The 16,800-nt window shown below is 43.6% G+C and overlaps 1 protein-coding gene and 4 non-coding genes across 5 annotated transcripts in view; 2 read left to right on the top strand and 3 right to left on the bottom strand.

Moving 5' to 3' along the window:
* Positions 1–16,800, bottom strand: part of LOC111138601 — an 896,555-nt gene that overhangs the window by 154,469 nt on the left and 725,286 nt on the right. The window lies entirely within an intron of this gene.
* Positions 7,965–8,037, top strand: TRNAF-GAA. The gene has a single exon. It is a non-coding gene; the product is annotated as a tRNA-Phe (tRNA).
* Positions 10,399–10,472, top strand: TRNAI-AAU. Its single transcript has one exon. It is a non-coding gene; the product is annotated as a tRNA-Ile (tRNA).
* TRNAS-CGA lies at positions 13,240–13,321 on the bottom strand. Its single transcript has one exon. It is a non-coding gene; the product is annotated as a tRNA-Ser (tRNA).
* On the bottom strand, positions 14,845–14,917 carry TRNAV-AAC. The gene has a single exon. It is a non-coding gene; the product is annotated as a tRNA-Val (tRNA).

Here is a 16,800-nt window from a genome sequence, read left to right as displayed (position 1 = left end):
TGAGGAAACAGTGTGACAGTAAACTTGTCAGAGGCACAAAGAAGTGTCCCCAGGGGTAAATGCTGCTTGCTCTGGGAGTCTCTGACCTTCAGGGACCAGGCTGTCCCTAGCTTCCATGGCTTGATGTGACAACCCTGCAATGACTCTGATCACACCGGCTTCTGTGGAGTTGTTCAAAACAGAAAACAGCACTGCAGTTTTCTCATGTCTCCTTTTTAGTAAGTTTCACCGACTTAGTGGCTTAAAACAGCACAAAATTGTTGTCTTGGGGTTTTATAGGCCGGGGCCTAAAGTGACTCTCCCGCACTGAAATCAGGCTGCTGGCTGGGCCGTGGTCTTCTGGATGCTCTGGGCGAGAGTCCTTTCTCTCGCCTGTTCCGCCTTCCAGAGCCTGCCCACATTCCCTGGCTCTTAGTCACCTTCTGCCTCCCAAGTCGGCTAGTGAAGGACTCTGGTCTTCGCTTCTGTTGTCACATTTTCTTTTCTGACTCTAACGCCTCTCTTCCATCTTTCAAAGGACCCTGTCATTATATCGGACCCCCTGCATAATGACCTCCCTATTTCCAGATCCTTACTTTTAGCTTGTCTGCAAAGTCCCTTTCGCCCTGCGAGCAGCACATTCCCGGCTTCTGGGGCTTATGCTGGGCCCATCTGTGAGGAGGCCCTACTTGGCTGGGGTCATCACAAACCCTGTATGAGATGAAGAACAGCACCCTCCCCGAGTCTCCTCCTTCGCTGCGGGATCCGTCCTTCCTGGCGCACCTGCCCTGGCCACCACTGATGTGCTTTCCATTGCTATCCTGTTGCCTTTTCTAGAATTTTGAGTAAATGGGGACATGCAGTCAGTGGCCTTCTGTGTTAGACTTTTACTTAGTATAATGCTGTGCTCATCTCTGCAAGGGATTCATTTTTGATTCCTTCTTCTCTGTGTCCCCGTGTTCACCTGTTACCGAGTCGTCCTCATTCTCTCTTACCTCCTAATGTCTATCAGCATTTCCCTGCTCATAGTCCATGTTCCCAAAGTCCTCTGTTCTTGATAAATACCCTCATTTTGCCCTGGCTCTTTTCTCTTTCTCTTTCTCTTCACTTCTCCCCCGGAGACCACGTGCCTGTATTACTCACCCCCGCCCCCATGCTCCCCTGTGAGCTTTGCCTGCTGGGCCAGGCCCCTGATGCATTAGCTCAGGCTTCTCTTTGCTTTCCTCCCTCACTTACTGGATCAGAAGCTCCTGCAGTTTGGGGGGAGGGGGGATGGGGGAGGTGGGACAAGGACTATATTTTAACTGCTTTTGTTTCTTTAGTATCCCCACTCAATTCCTGACTCTCCCTCTCAGTAAACTTTTTCTACCTGTGGTCTCAGGGAGGCCTCTGTTCTTTGCTCCCTCTATGTCCCCCCCCCAAACCCCTTGAGGTGAGAGTTTCTTTTGTTTTACTGACTTAATTCATTTCTTTTAGGAAAATGAAGGTTAAACATAGATACTGAGAAATGAATACTACTAACAAGAGAGTTGTGTTTTGTCTAGCAGTTTCTTTCACTAAAGAATGTAAAGTCAAAGGTCAAAGAAGGGATTTGCTAGTGCAGATAAAAAAAACCAGGAGGCTTGTTTGACTCCTTTCTCTACCTAGAACGCTATTCTTCAATGTACAGGACGGGATTGCTGTGCATTCCAGGAAAAAAATCTGATGGTTTCTTCCTTCTTACTTATAGATGATTTGTAGTATCAAATCTGCATTTACTTCATTGTAAAAAAGATGTATTTATATACACAATTGTCTTTTCTGCTAGTTTGCTTACTGAGGACAATTACCATGACTTTTTAAAAAAAACTTTTAATTACATAGTCCATTTGTGACATGTAGAAAATATTTAAAAATATCCATAGAGTCTCAAAATGGTGCAGTGGCATAAACTCAGAACTTTGGTGGGAGAAGAGGAAGACAGCAAAGAAAGGAGGAAAAAGTGAGGTGGTTTGGATGGGAATGAGGAGGAGGAAAAAAAAAAATGTGTTTCTTTTGATTGTTCCAGGTGAAAATACTGGGTATTTCAAACACTACAACTCAAGGCTTTTCTAGAGTTGACTTTTGGTTCTGCTAAATGAGGATTAATATATATGCTTGGCTGACAAGGAGAATTGGTAATGAGCTTGTTTTAGGTCCCTTGTAAAGTAACAACCCCCCATCCCTAGACCTCACTCTGCCATCAGAAAGGGCCAGATGGCCTACTTTTAAAAATTTCCTGACCCCAGGCCCCAAGATCATGACCTGAGGGAAACCAGGAGTCCAACGCTTAACCAGCTGCACCACTCAGGTGCCCTCTGTCCAGTCACTTTTTAAAAAAACTATTTATGGAGTGATACAATTTTAAATTGTTCCACAAGAAACATTTTTTCTAATTTTGACCCTTTGGGTCTCTTTACTATTTGTTTATTTCCCCTGGCTTCCATTTCTATTTCTGGTGCAGACTGAAAAGACCCAGATCCTTAAAAACCTTTACAAGCGGATTTACCCATTACAAATATGGCCTACTTTTGTGTCTTTTGTCACCTCCAAATTCTATTTCATATAACAATTATGTTAATTTTTATTTTTTGCCTAGGTAATACATTCCTGTAGTTCCAGATATCCGTAGGTATAAAGGTCCTCCCTACTCCGATTTTTAAAGAGCAAAGAAGAGACTTTTATCTGAGTCCAAGTTAGGTCAGCTGCCCCGGATACACAATCTTCACAAAGAAGAGTTCTCTAGGGAGGGAACATCTCGTACAGGGTTATATATGTTTTTTTACATTTTTAAAAAGTTACAAATCATCATGATGAACATTCCAGAAAGTTACAGACTTCATCTTGTGTTTTCAGCATGTGCAAGGCAGTATGACTTTAACAGGAACCAGGAAGGTTTAAAGATTTTTCTTATCTTTATGCTTGGAAAGCTCCTTTTTGGTTATTTTCTGTAAGGAAACAGTTGTACTAAGTGCTGGGGCAGAAATAGAGCCCATGCTCTGCAATTTTGCTGAGTCATTCTGACCTGGGTAAATGTTAGAGGAGAGCTTCCCTGGGAGCTCAGGGGCAGGCCCCTGCCCACCACCCCCCCTCCCCCAAGGTTGAACATTTCCTTTATTTTACCAATGTTATTAGTTTCTCAAAAAAAAAAATAGCATGACTTCCATTCTCTTCTTTGCCAGATACCGTTCTAGCTGAGTGTGTGGAAAGCAGCCTATCCCTTCCCACGTGGCGAAAAAGAGAGGCCTGGCCTTTGCTTCAGCTCTTGGGAGATAATCCATGTCATACCTAACAATTAGACATCTTTTTAGGGTGTATATGGCCACATGTGGTAGTCATGTCAGAAAGACCAACCCTGTGATTTAGGGTGAGGGCTCTGTCACCCTATCAGTCAGCCCAGAGAGTGAGTTCAAGCACACGGGTCATCAAGGGCTTAGGCCGATATAATGAAACCCCAATAAAAACTCTGGACATGGACGTTTAGGTGAGCTTCTCAAACTGACAATACTCTGTGCCTTGTCACACATCGATGCCAGGAGGGTAACTGGCCCCGAGGACAACAGGAGTATCATTTTGGAACTCTGCCAGGGTCTGCTTTATGTGTATTTTCTTTTGGCAGATTTTAATCTGTCTCTTTTCCTTATAATAAGCTGTAACCAGTAAGTATAACAGCTTTGAGGAGTTCTGTGACACCTTCTAGCAAATTATCCAAACCAAAGGTGTTTTTGGGAAACCTCAAAACTTGCAAATAATGTCAGAAGTGAGGGAAGTCTAGGGGACTCTGCCCTCACACTTTGCTGTTTGATGGACTCAGGTGGAAGGCTAAACTCTCTTCTAATTTAACAACGCTTCTCAGGAAACTGATCGATAGTAACTCAGCAAATAAATTTAATTATTTCTAACACCTCTCTTTTTACAATATTAAAGAGCAAGTCTTTGCTCATTTTCTAGGAGCCCACTGGGAAATCTCAGCCGGTTTTAGGTGCAAATGTCATAAGGATTTGATTTGAGGAGGAAAAATATCAAACTAGTAAATAGTAAATAGTAATAGCAAACTAGTAAATAGTAAACAGCTAACTAAGTAGGATCACAAGTTACTGAGAAACAATATATAGCTGCCTATGTATCCAAGTGACAGACGACTTTCTGTTTGTGCTCTCACATGTGAAAAGTTTGGGACTCACCACTCTCATCCTCGGAACAAGAGAAAAGCTGAACACTCTGAAAATCAGTAACTCTCCTTAGCTATATCCGAATATTGAGGTCACAGGGCAGCCTGCTGACCCAGAACCTGGAGAGAGGGGCAGAGCGAATGACTCACAGAAGCAGAGACTCACAGCTGGTGAGAATCATGGACAATGTTAAGGACAGAGAAGGCAGAAACGGGCTGGAAGACAAAATATAAAACAACGATCAAGGGAAATGAATAGAAAATATTTACAAATACAGATCTCTCCTGACTTACAACGGGGTATGTCCCCATAAACCCATCATAAATTGAAAATACTACAAGTCAAAAATGCATTTAATACACTTAACCTAGAGAACACGGTAGCTTGGTTTCACCCACCTTAAATGTGTTCAGGATGCTTACATGAGCCTCGAGCTGGGCAGTAATCTAACACAAAGCTTATTTTGTAATAATGTGTTAAGCATCTCACACAGTTCACTGAACACTGTACTGAAACAGGATGGAACAATGGAAACAGGATGGCTGTCTGGGGACAGAATGGTTTTTAGTGAGTGAGTAGGTGGTTGGCCCTAGTGGTCCCATGGCTGACCGGGAGCTGTGGCTCGCTGCCCGGCGTCACCAGAGAGGACCCCACCCACATCACAGCCTGGGAGAAGATCAAAAGTCAAAGCACGATTTCTACTGAATGTGTATTGCTTTTCCCCACTGTCAGTTGAACCATCGTAAGACAAGGACCGTCTGCACAGAAATCCCCCCTTACACACGGCTTCACTTTTGACAGTTTCAGTTGCTGGTGGTCCACGGAGACCTGATAATCCTCCTTCTGACACGTCATCAGGTCAATAGTAGCCTCACGCTACATCGCAATGCCTACTAATCATTCAACTAATGCATTATGCAAATCCATCGAATTGTGCAACGCAAAGAGTAGATCCTAAGGTAAACTGGGGCTTTAGCTAGTAACAATGCATCAATCTTGGTTCATCCATCCTAACGAACATATCACAAGACATTAATAATAGGGAAATCTCTGAAGTTGGGAGAAGAGGGGATATGGGAACCTAGTGCTTTCCATACAATTTTTATGTAAATTTAAAATGCTCTAAAGGATAAAGTCATTTTAAAAGGTCAACATAAGAGGTAATATGATTATAAATAACCTTAGCTGTTTCAGAAGTGGAAAGACTTTGTTATCTTAGGTAAGGACATAACGAAGAGATGGTTCTAGGAGTTGAATTCTGCCATTTTTTGGGGAAATAAACTGAATTGTCACCGTAGTGCCAAAGCACGTCATGGTGGGGGCTTTTGAAGGGGTTTAGGGGTAGACTTGGAGAGACCCATGATACCAAGTTTAAACAAAAGCCAGCAACAAAACCAAACCAAAAGAATTCTCAAACCAAGAAGTGCAATGAAATCCTTACTAAGCTACCACGGATGCCTGTCAGGAGTACCTGGATGAGGGGCTGGGCTTCCTGTAGGGTCCCACGAGGAAAGGAGCACAGCAGGCTTGGGAGGACTCTGTCTGGGCGGATGAGCTGGGTGTCCCAGGTGGTCTTTTACTTCTGCGTGACTCAGGACACCAACCTGTCAAAGACAAAAACCAGGTAAACAAGGACACTGACTTTAGTTAGGCTCTTGCGATCAGGAGAACACCCCGGATTGAAGGACCAGAGTGCTCTCTGCAGGGTAGCCTGCCGTAGACTTTCACAGGGATCACGACTTCCAGATGAGATTGTTTGGAATTGTTTTGCATTGGAGAAGCTTCAGTCATATGAATTTGAAGTGTTCATTTGGGTGTCTAGCTACTCTCAAGGGGATTGTGCAGAAAAAGTTGGTACAGCAGGCCTGAGACTATTCTCCTTGGAAAGGCCTGCGGGCAAGATGGGCCCTTGACTGGCATCTGGGAGCTTACATTTTAAGAGAGTTCCCACCATTTCCCAGATGACAGGAGTGGCTCACTGCCTACACTGTTCATGCAAACCATATGGTTTGTGCTGAGCACCTGCTTGCTTTCTTGGTCTGGATTTTGGATATATGCTAGGAAGCCTCCCCCAAGTATCTTGGATACCAAATCTTTAGTGAACTTCCCTGGTGGATGTTTTTCATGTGTTGTCACGATTTTGCATGGAAGGAATGAAGCCCATCCTGTGTGACTTGCACCTGGTTTCCTCCAGACTTTATTCCATGTGTCTTTTCCTTTTGCTGACTCTGCTTTGTATCCTTTGGCTATACTAAATAGTAGCTGTGAGGACAACTATATGCTGAGTCCTGTGAGTCTTTCTCGAATCATTGAACTAGGGGAAACACAGGGACAAAGAGCTCTCATCTTGGCTAATCACTCATGAGACAAAGAATAGGAACTTGGCTAGGAGTGAGCGGGGAAGGATCTGTGTTTGGCCCTATCAGCAGGTTTGAGCAAATGAGGAAAGATTTGTGTTTGGCCTTGTCCCTACCTAAATACTATAACGTTTTGCATTATATAGGAGGTAGGGTTTGTTGACTGCAAATATTTCATGTAATTTTTGATAGAAGATATGCTAAATTATTATTTTTTTCAATTACCCAAATAATAGATACTCCTATGATGTAAATGTTTGAAAAAATATAAAGAAACACCAAAAATATCTTACTCTCTTCCCTGTTAATAATTAGTGTCCTTAGTCATCAAAATATACAAGTTAAATTCACAAAGAAACCCCACTACATCCTGGCCTGAAGAGCCACAATTAAAATGGTTGACAATATCAGTATTGGCTGGTCTGTGGAGTGACCAGAAGCCTCGCACATCATTGTTAAGAATGTACACTAATACATGCATTTTGGAAAACTGTTTAGCAACACCTAATAAAGTTAAACATACATATATCCAGCATATGTGACCCAGCAATTTCATACACATATCTGCATATCCAGGTACCCATGTATGTATATATGTATCTATTCATCTGATAGATTAGTGTTTATGTTCACCTAAAATTTGCACGAAAATGTTCCATGATTTTTGTAACCTAGAACTGGAAACCAAGCACCCGTCAGCATTAAAATGGACAAGTACATTGTGGTGTGACCAAATGGGAGTTGATGAAAAGGAAGAAACTGTTTTCACAGGTAAAAACACCGATGAATCTCAAAGGCAATATTGAGTGAAAGAAGCCAGACAGAAGAATGCAGATGCAATTTGATTTAATGTATACGAAATTACAAAATAAATGACAGCACATAAAGTGAGAATTCAGACCAGTGGTTAACTCTGGGAGGACGGCAAAGAAGAGGGGTCCTGAGGGAGCCAAGGCAGTTACATAGGAATGTAAATTTGTAAAAATCATTACCTGTGTGCTTAAGATATGCGTACTTTACTGTATTAATTTATACCTTAATAGAATGAAAGGGGAAAGGAATAAAAACAACTGAAATAATAAAAAATATTTATGGTTTGAACTAGAATTTATTCCAAATGGTGTTGTCTTGAATTCCTCCAGCAGGAAGATTTGAATCACTACATTGCAACTAATTCATATCCTTAGAAACTATATATAAAATGTTCATCATCACTGTTTTTTTGTTCTTCCTATAATACTTAGGAAACTTCCAGTATGTTTCCCCATTGCCTAATTTTTATGTTGGTACATTTATTCTTGAAATGGGCAAAATGTTACATTTGCAGAAAACAAGACAAAGACTTTGCTTTTCCTGAAGTGTTGAATCCAAAAAAGGAAATAGGCTTTTCAGAAGAGGTTATTTCAAAAGTAATTGACAAGAAACACCCTGCGGGTTGGCCGAGATAGCTCAGTTGGGAGAGCGTTAGACTGAAGATCTAAAGGTCCCTGGTTCAATCCCGGGTCTCGGCAGAGGATGTTGGTCTTTTTGCAAATGTCGTTGACTTTTTCCTTGCTGATTGGAAATGAGTTAACCGTTGACTACCCACCTATACTGTATGTCAATCACCTTCAAATAAGTTGAGTCCACAATGCCGGTTATGTGGAAAGGAGCTACAGACATATTTACCCTCATTCACAGAAAGGGCTTGTGTAAATTCTTTGGCAAAATACAATTCTCTGTCCATACACCTAATTGCTTCCAGCAATCCCTTGAGGTAAAGAAAACCTCCCCAATGCCTTTTTCAGAGCACTTGGGTGTTCTTAAATGCATCTATAAGAATCAGGGCATGGGCACTTTCAATTCTTCACTTAATTACCTCTCTTCCTGCCTTCACTTAGTTCTGGGCCTTCCAGAACCTTACATTATTGTCAGCACTTTGCATCCTGTAAAAAGTTTTGCCTATCTTACACAGCATTTGGTTTTCAGCTGCGGGGACAGGCCTAGTGGCAGGAATGGTAGTGTAAGCATAAACTGAATTTTAAGAGTATTTACTAAGATTCTGTTTGGTGGTATTTATGCATATGCACATACTGTAAAATGTAATAGAGATTCTTAATACTATTATTTTTCCTGAGACAGTGTTGGATAAATCATAGACTCTAATCTGGAATATAACACACAGAATTTGAAATCTTCTTGCATTTACGGTCGATGTTCCCTTGTGTATTGCCAGCAATGTAGGTGGAGGTATTTAAAGGTATGCGAGAAGACGCGTGGAATATTTTGGGGAGGATATACAAGAAACCCAGCGCTCTGGTGGCCTCCGAGGAGGATTTGGGGGAAGTTGGAGTCTAAGATCGGTGGAGATTCGTTCTGTACCATGGTGTAATGTTAAGGACGGATCTTTTAATGAGCCCTTCTATTGATCTGGAATCACTACTAATAACGGTTCATACCCAATATTTCATTCACAAGCAGGCTCCGGAAAAATACAGTTCCGGGGATCTGGAGCCCTCTCAGTCTACGCCGGAGGTAGCTGCAGGTGGGGGTGAGGACAACAGACCCACATCTTGGGTTTTGCCAACTGGTGAGGTGCTGGTTTTTCTAGGAGAGCGAGTGCTTGGCGTGCGTAATCCTCCCGGACACCCTAGGGCGGAGTCGGAAAAGTCGGGGAGGTCTGCCACCCAGGAAACTCCGTTTGTCCAGGGGAGGAAGGAGCCAAGAGTAATCGTTTTGGGGTTGCAAGCCCCGGACCCAAGCGAGGTGCTTCACGGTGGCTTTGCCTGCGGACCCCGGGGTCCGGGACACGGTTGGGGAGGCAGTTCACCGCGGCGACAAGGAGGACGCAGCCTGCAGAGGCCACGTCGGAGAGTGTCCCTTCGTGTGGGGTCGAGGAGCCCTGGGCCGCGGACGAGAGCCCCGCAGACTGGAAGAATGCCAGGTGGAAGATCCGCGGGGACTCCGCGCTCGACCTTGAACTGTGGACGCTGGAGGCTCAAGCTTCTCTCCTGCGCCCGCGTCCGCTTTCAAATCAACAACGTCATTACCTGCTGATTCAGTTAGCTCCGAAAACAAGTATTCGCTGACAACTGTCTAGGGGTAGGTCAGCAAGAAAGTTGGAAAGTTACAAGTGAACTAACACTAGGGACGCCTCCCACCTGTCTCCTGCTGAGGAAGCCAGTAGGCTCGCTGGGCACCGCGGAGGCATCTCTCCAACTCCGGCCTCCGCTGCCCGGGGCGGGGGTCCCTCGGCTCGCACCCCGCAACCTCTGGGCCCTTGGGTGAGAACTTGAAAGCTCAGCGGGGCGCCGGTACCACCTCGCCCTCTGCAAACCTCCGCGGCCCCTTTCTCCCACGGCCTAACAGGACAATAAGTCACCCGGACTTAGCGTGTGACAAGCCGTCCAGCCGCGGACCGCATGGCTGATGACGTCAGTGCAGGTGTCTGCGGGTCTTCCGCGACCCTGGGGGCTCGGGATCCTTTCCTCCTCCGCTCCTCTTCGTTTCCTCGCCTTGAAACAACCTGAACTTAACGGGTCATTAAGTTACAAGTCATGAAAGACAAGCGTGCAATTTGTCATCCAATGCTACAGACGTGCTTCTCTAAAAAGGGGGGACTCCCTTCACCAACGACTGAAAATCCGGCTACAGTGCACCCTCCACAAATATAGACTCAGCCTCTGCACACAAGTTTCTCCGTGGATTTTCTTCTCCAAATCCGAAGAGCTGGAAGAATGTAGACTCCTCGGTACAGTCTGTGAATATGGTTTAATACAGTCTGTGAATATGGTTCCCTTAGAAGGAAGGGGAACGGGAAGAGAAGTAATTCCCTTTAGTTTCAAACAAAAATGTAGAGGAACCTAACTTTTTTTTTTACCTCAGCTGAGAGTGGCCGGTTAGCTCAGTTGGTTAGAGCGTGGTGCTAATAACGCCAAGGTCGCGGGTTCGATCCCCGTACGGGCCAGGTTGGTTATTTTGGCCTTCTGCCTGCCTGACTCTACCCATAACCCCGAATTGCCAGGGGCCAGAGTCGAGACTTCAGACATTGTCACACTCAACAAGACGGCTGTGTGTTTTCGTCTGGCTTTGCTTTTAATAAAAAGTAACGTACAGCTGCTAGGAAGACTTTACTGAGGAAACTCGAGGGAGCAGCGTGGGAGCCAGGCAGGTGTGTTTGGGAAAGGGGAAGCTGAGGAGTTTTCGAACTATGTGTGCTCAGTTTTTAGTGACACTCGGGAGACAGTATTAACTGGGCACGTTAAAGAAGCTTCTGGGGAGAAATGGAGTCATGAGCAGCGTGGCCAGAGAGGCTCGGTGGGCTGGAGCAGCGAGACGCGGCCGGTGCTCCCGTCGGGTCTGTGCTTGTTCCCTCCCTTTCATCGAAACCCTCCCTCCCGGCGGCGGCGAGGACTGGGCTCCCAGTGCGACTCTGCGCGGTCGTCGGCCTTCGTGCACCTGCCGGCGAGGCTGCGCACCCGCTTTCTCAGGTTTGGTCTCCGCCCCCGACGGCTCGCGCGATGACTGCAAGTCATCTGCCGTGTACACGGAGGAGACAAGCTACACGTTCGGAAACGGGTCCACATATGAAGATGATCTTCTGGGTTGGTTTGAGGACTTTTCCCCCACTTGGCAGTGATTTCTCTCCAGCCTCCACGCGCAGCCACGACATATAGGGAGGAGGCTTGTCTGTCCAGAGGCAGCCCGACAGCTACCACCTCCCAGGTCTTCCTTACACTCTCATCTTTTCCCTGCTGTTTACCTTTGCAAAATAAGGAATTCCTGTTGATTCTCTGCCCCTCCCCCCCGCGGCCTCTGTCCCCATGAACTTGGCCGCATACGTGGGGCCTCGCAGGGAGGAGCGGCGACAGCGGCCTTCAGGTCTAAAGGGGCCAACTGAGGCAAAGAGTCGCTCCCACCGAACCTTCCTTACCTCCACTTATCCCCAGGAGATGTCTGTCCCCCTTCTCTTTGCTGGTGTCACACCAGGAAGGAACTGTGCGAGAGAACTCTCGGTGAGGACTCTTTCCAATGGGGAAAAAATATCAATGGAGAAGATACTGGAAGAAAAGTTATTTTTCTTTAGAGTTTCTTTGATTTTAAAACCTTCCCTCTAATGGTCTTTTCCGGCCAATCTCCTGTCTCAAGTTCAAGAAGGGATGAAAGAAGAAAATCTTAGAGGATCACTCCTTTGATGCTTGTGACTTCTCCTTCGGACTCAGCTGACAGCGGGTGTGGGAGAGCATCCCTGAAAGTGAAGGATCAATTCCTAGAAAGGGTATTCGAAAAACTTTAAGGATCGCTTCAATGTTTTTTTGTTTTGTTTTAAAGTACCTAGGAAGTGTGAAGAAAATATAAGCTCAGCCAGCCAGCCAGAAGTCGAACCTGGAACCTTCCAATCCGTAGTCAGACACATTACCCATCATGCCACTGGCCCTCACCTGTCACAGCACTTTTCATACTTGTATTTTCCGTTCCTATACACAATTCCTATCAGATGAAGAAGTGGTTGATTTTTTAATTGAGACAGCAATTAGGTACAAAATCTGTACCAATTCTGGGAAAGCATAATTTATTTTGTGACTTGTTTGCATAATCCACGTTTACATAAAATGTTTTCATTGAAAAAAGGTCAGTCTTCACTCATTTTCTGCCTGTGTTCATTGGAAGCTTGTTCGGTGCTTCGTAGCTGTTTGTTTTGCTTTTGTTTTGTTGTTTTACTTGAACATATCTCCACCAACTCAGTTTCCACGTTCTTTCTTCATTCCTTGCCCAGTTTATATTCTTGCCTAGTTCTGAGCTCTCCGTTACGGCCCTCCCCCAGCCATAATATTCCCCTGCCCACAAATTGCAAAAAACACAAAATGCAAAAAACACAAAATGCAATAAGGAGGCAAGAATTCGATAGAAGTATACATTTTAAGAATTGCATTTCACAAGAAACTTGGAAACCAGGAACCCACTTACTAACAAATACAAAATTGGCTTAAATTTTTCTTAGCTCTTCAAAGTTGATGAAATAGCTGAAATGTGAAAGTGCTTATAAAAGAGAGGTTTAGTCCACTGAGGAGACGAGGTTGCATATGGGCTTGAAAAGGCAAAGTCAGAAGTCAAAATTTATCTTCTCTGTGCCTCAGTTTCCTCATTTGTAAAAAGTGCTGCAAAGAGTGGCAAATATAATGCAGTATTTTTTCCCCTTCCCTCCCACCCCTTCAGAAAGCACCACCTGCCCCTCAGCTTCCCCACATCACTTCCCCCCACCCCCTCAATATAATGCAGTATTATCCTAAATTTTTTGTGGCTCTCACCAGCCTTTGATATCAGTACAAACACTAAAGATTGCTGCCTGAAAATGCCTTTAAGGAAGTTGCTGGCTCTCTATAATCAGAAAGGGCACCTAATCCCCCAAATTTCAAGTCTCCTGTGTTCTCTTTGCTGCTGTGATCAGACATTTGCCACATTTAACAACTTTACCTCCACGCACTCCGTGTTTCTGAGCGCTCCAGTCTGAAGTTCGGTGTGGACAGTGGGGAGGGAGCCCAAGCTCTGGCGGTTCCCATGCGCCCAGATGCCGAAGAAGATGGTGGAACTCATAACCAGCTAGCGCCGCCCTCCTAAAGGATTTGAGTTATAAATTGGAACATCCGCTGTAGGGATTTCTCTGCAGTGCTGGGCAAGGAGCCATTTAGTTTTGAAGAAGTTTCAAGCTGTGGGCCCCACACCAAAAGGTATACCGCTGTGAGCAGGATTTGAACCTGCGCGGGGAGACCCCATTGGATTTCGAGTCCAACGCCTTAACCACTCGGCCATCACAGCCCCTCTTCTTGGTATTTCACTCATTAGACTGAAGACAGGTATATGTCATTTACCGTGTAGTATGTTAGAAGACAGAGGATGACTGGTTCCTGAGTGTCCCCTCAAAACCTTCTCCAAGCCCAAGCTTCCATATTTCACTTAAAGGCAATTTCAACTTTTCCAATAGTTAGGCAAAAATCTTAGTAAAACTCTTGACTTCAATTATTCTTTCATTCCACATATGTGAGGGGCTTCTCTTTTCCTCTCCCCTCTAAATGCATCCAGATCCGAAAAACTTCTCACCACCCAACTGCTATCACCTTGGCCCACGACACCTGCATTTCTGACATGCAATATTGCAAAAACCCCTTAATAGGTTTCCTTTCTTCCACCCTTTCCAGCTTTACAAAAAACTCAACCAGAGAGATCTTTTTGAACACAAAACACTCTGAGCACAGCTTTGCTCAAAACGCAAAAACATCTTCTGCTTTCATCAGAGTGAATGCCAAAGTCCCCACTTGGGCTGCAGAGTTGCCCGAGATCTCATTTCTCCCACTGTACCTCTGCTGGGCTGTTCTTGCTTTGCTATAGGTATAACCCAGCCTCTTACCTACTTCAGGTGCTTTATCGGGAAACTTATCAGGAAACACAGCCTGAACATTATATCTAAGCTCTACACTTCCCTCGTTCCAGTGCTCCTCTCCGTTCTTTATTTTTCTGCATATCACTCATGGTCCTTTAACACACTAGGTACCTTATTTATTTTGTATGGAACCATATGAATTATGGTTCAAGCTCAAGTATCCCTGGCTTCAGATTGCATGCTTCTTCCTTAACATCTTTTTGGGTACGTGTGTATTTTCTTCAAATTCCCAAAGCCCGGACTGTCACAATTTCCATATGTAAGGAAGAAGAATTTTTCCTCTATTCTGTTAGGTTTGTGGCAGGGGCCTATGAGTCCAACTGACAAAGGACAGATTGATAGGAGAAAAAGTACAAATTTTGTTGATGTGGATATTTTTTATTTTAATTTTACATGCATGAAGTCTTCCCAGGAAAGAAGTGAGAACCCAAAGAAGCAATTAAACTTGAAAGCTTTTATACCATTTAACAATATTGTAGGGAAGTGGGTAGACAACGAAAAGGGGAGTTTGGGCTTTTAGGGGAAACATTTGTGGGACGGTAACTATAAGCGGAAACTAGCGGAAGCGGGGGTAATTTTAGTGGGATTTGTTTCTGCAGACTCATATTGGTGCTGACTTTCCATCTTTAGTGATCAGAGTAGTTCTCCTCCTCTGGTATGGGAGATGAGAGGGGAACATCTTCACAAAGGGACTTTTATGCCCTGCTTTGAGGCAGACAGGAGGAAGACAGAGAGCCCTTCCTGTTTGTTTTTTCTTAATTGCTCTCAGCTCAAAATCATCCTTATGCTAAAGTGGCATATTTTGGGGTCTCAAATATTCGCATTTGTTTTTAAGTTTGAGACTCTCAAAAGAAAATACAAGTTCATTATCTAAAATGAAATAGATTCAGAAGAAATCATGTGTTTCCGCCCGGTTTCGAACCGGGGACCTTTCGCGTGTTAGGCAAATGTGATAACCACTACACTACGGAAACTCCATAGACCAGTGCTTTGGTAAAAGTAAATATTTCTTGATGCCCCAGGTCTTTTTCCTGGAGGGATTTCCCTTTACCAAGTTAACATTATCATATACCAGTAGCAAAGTGTTTGCCAAATACATCTACTATAATGTTCAGAGAAGCCTGTTTAGAACAGCCAAAAAACTGGAAACTACCCAGTGCCCCAGATGGTTTTCTAGAGAAAATGACACCAGATCTGAGATGCCATAGATGAAGAATATGCTCTTCATAAGAGCATATGAAGAGTATGCTCTTCATAACCCGATGCAGAGAGGTTAGAAAGGGGATTTTGTCATTGGGAGCTGAATGGGGTTGGCATGATGTTGGTGGCAGGAGGATATCCAAGAATTTGAAGCAGAGGATGGAAATAAATGAGATTAAATGGGAATATGTGGGCCAAATCAGAGAAAATACAGGATGTGCCTTCCAAAGAGGGGAAGGTACACTTTAATCTGAATATGAGGAGAGAATTTGGAACCTAACCATTAATTCTTGGAGTACAGATGTCATCAGTGAAGACTTCTTGAAAAAAAAAAAAATCAAAGTGTAATTTACATAATTAAAATGCACTAATCTTAAGGACACATCTCAATGGGGAAAGAAGTCACATCAACTTATTGTTTCAATAAACTCAGCAAATGACACCCAGGATAACCATAAAGAAAATTGTAGCTACCCAAATTATACCGAAATGCTTGAAAATCAAAATCTAAAAAATCTTAAAAGCAGCTGGAGGGGAATGATCTACATTTTAGGTCAAACAAAGGTTAAATGGAATAACAAATAAATAAATCAAAGAAAGACAGAGAAAAAAACCCCAAAAAACAAAAAACAAGTGGGACAAATGGAAAACAATTAACTTGATGATGGGCTTAAATCCAAAAATAAATAATTGCATTTCATGTAATGAGATAAACACATAATTAAAAGGCAGAGAATGGCATGTTAAATAGTAAAATAAAACAAAGAAAAACAGGAGCCAACTGTACCCTGGTTACAAGAGACACATAAGATGAATAAAGATGACAGGTTGAAAGTACAGTGGTGAGGGAAGATATACCTTGAAAACACAAACCATTATATCAATATCGGATATATATCAATATCAGACAGAGTAGACTCCAAGGTAAAAAGTAAGATCAAAGATAAAGAGATACATCCAATAACAATAAAATGATCAATTCACCAAGAAGATTTATTCTTAAACGAAGCAAAACTGAGAAAATGAGAATAAGAAATAGAACAACCAAAACTATGATTGGTGATTTTAAGGACTCCTTTGAGTAGCTGATGAGAAGCTGAAAGAAAAGGGGAAATAACTAGGATATAGAGGATTTGAACCATAGCTAGTAACTGATCAACTTGATCTAGTCAGCACTTATAAGATACTACTCCTAACTATTGTAGAATACACGTGTCAAGAATGGCTTTGAGGATCAATCTTGAAGACGGGGGGAACAAGAGGAGGCTATTATAGCTTATGGTCCCTTATGGTCCCCCAAATAGGGACCAACAGAAGGAAAAGAAGGGAAAGACATCTTACACATGTTGAAGGCAAAGTCAGCAGGACTTTGTGATGATTTGATGGTGGGAGGAATCAAGGTTAACCACAGGTTTCCAATGGGTTTAATGTCAGTTGAGTTTACGGTGCCCTGTGCCAGCAGTACCTATATGAAATCCCAATGGAGATGGAAATATGAATTTGAAGTTACGGAGAGATCTGTCTTAGATGTGGATATTTGGGGAGATCCCCTCCAGGCAGGCAGCTAAGAGGTTTAGAGTTGATAAAGAAATTCTGAGGGAGAAAAGATCAACTCCAGAAATTCTGCAATGAGTCAAGATGTGGACATCAGCACTGG

The sequence above is a fragment of the Enhydra lutris genome, unplaced genomic scaffold (assembly GCF_002288905.1).
Source record: "Enhydra lutris kenyoni isolate GAN:26980312 unplaced genomic scaffold, ASM228890v2 scaffoldscaffold93, whole genome shotgun sequence".
Classification (NCBI taxonomy): Eukaryota; Metazoa; Chordata; class Mammalia; order Carnivora; family Mustelidae; genus Enhydra; species Enhydra lutris.
The sequence above is the reverse complement of the archived record's forward strand: the minus strand, read 5'-3'. Positions and strand labels throughout refer to the sequence as shown.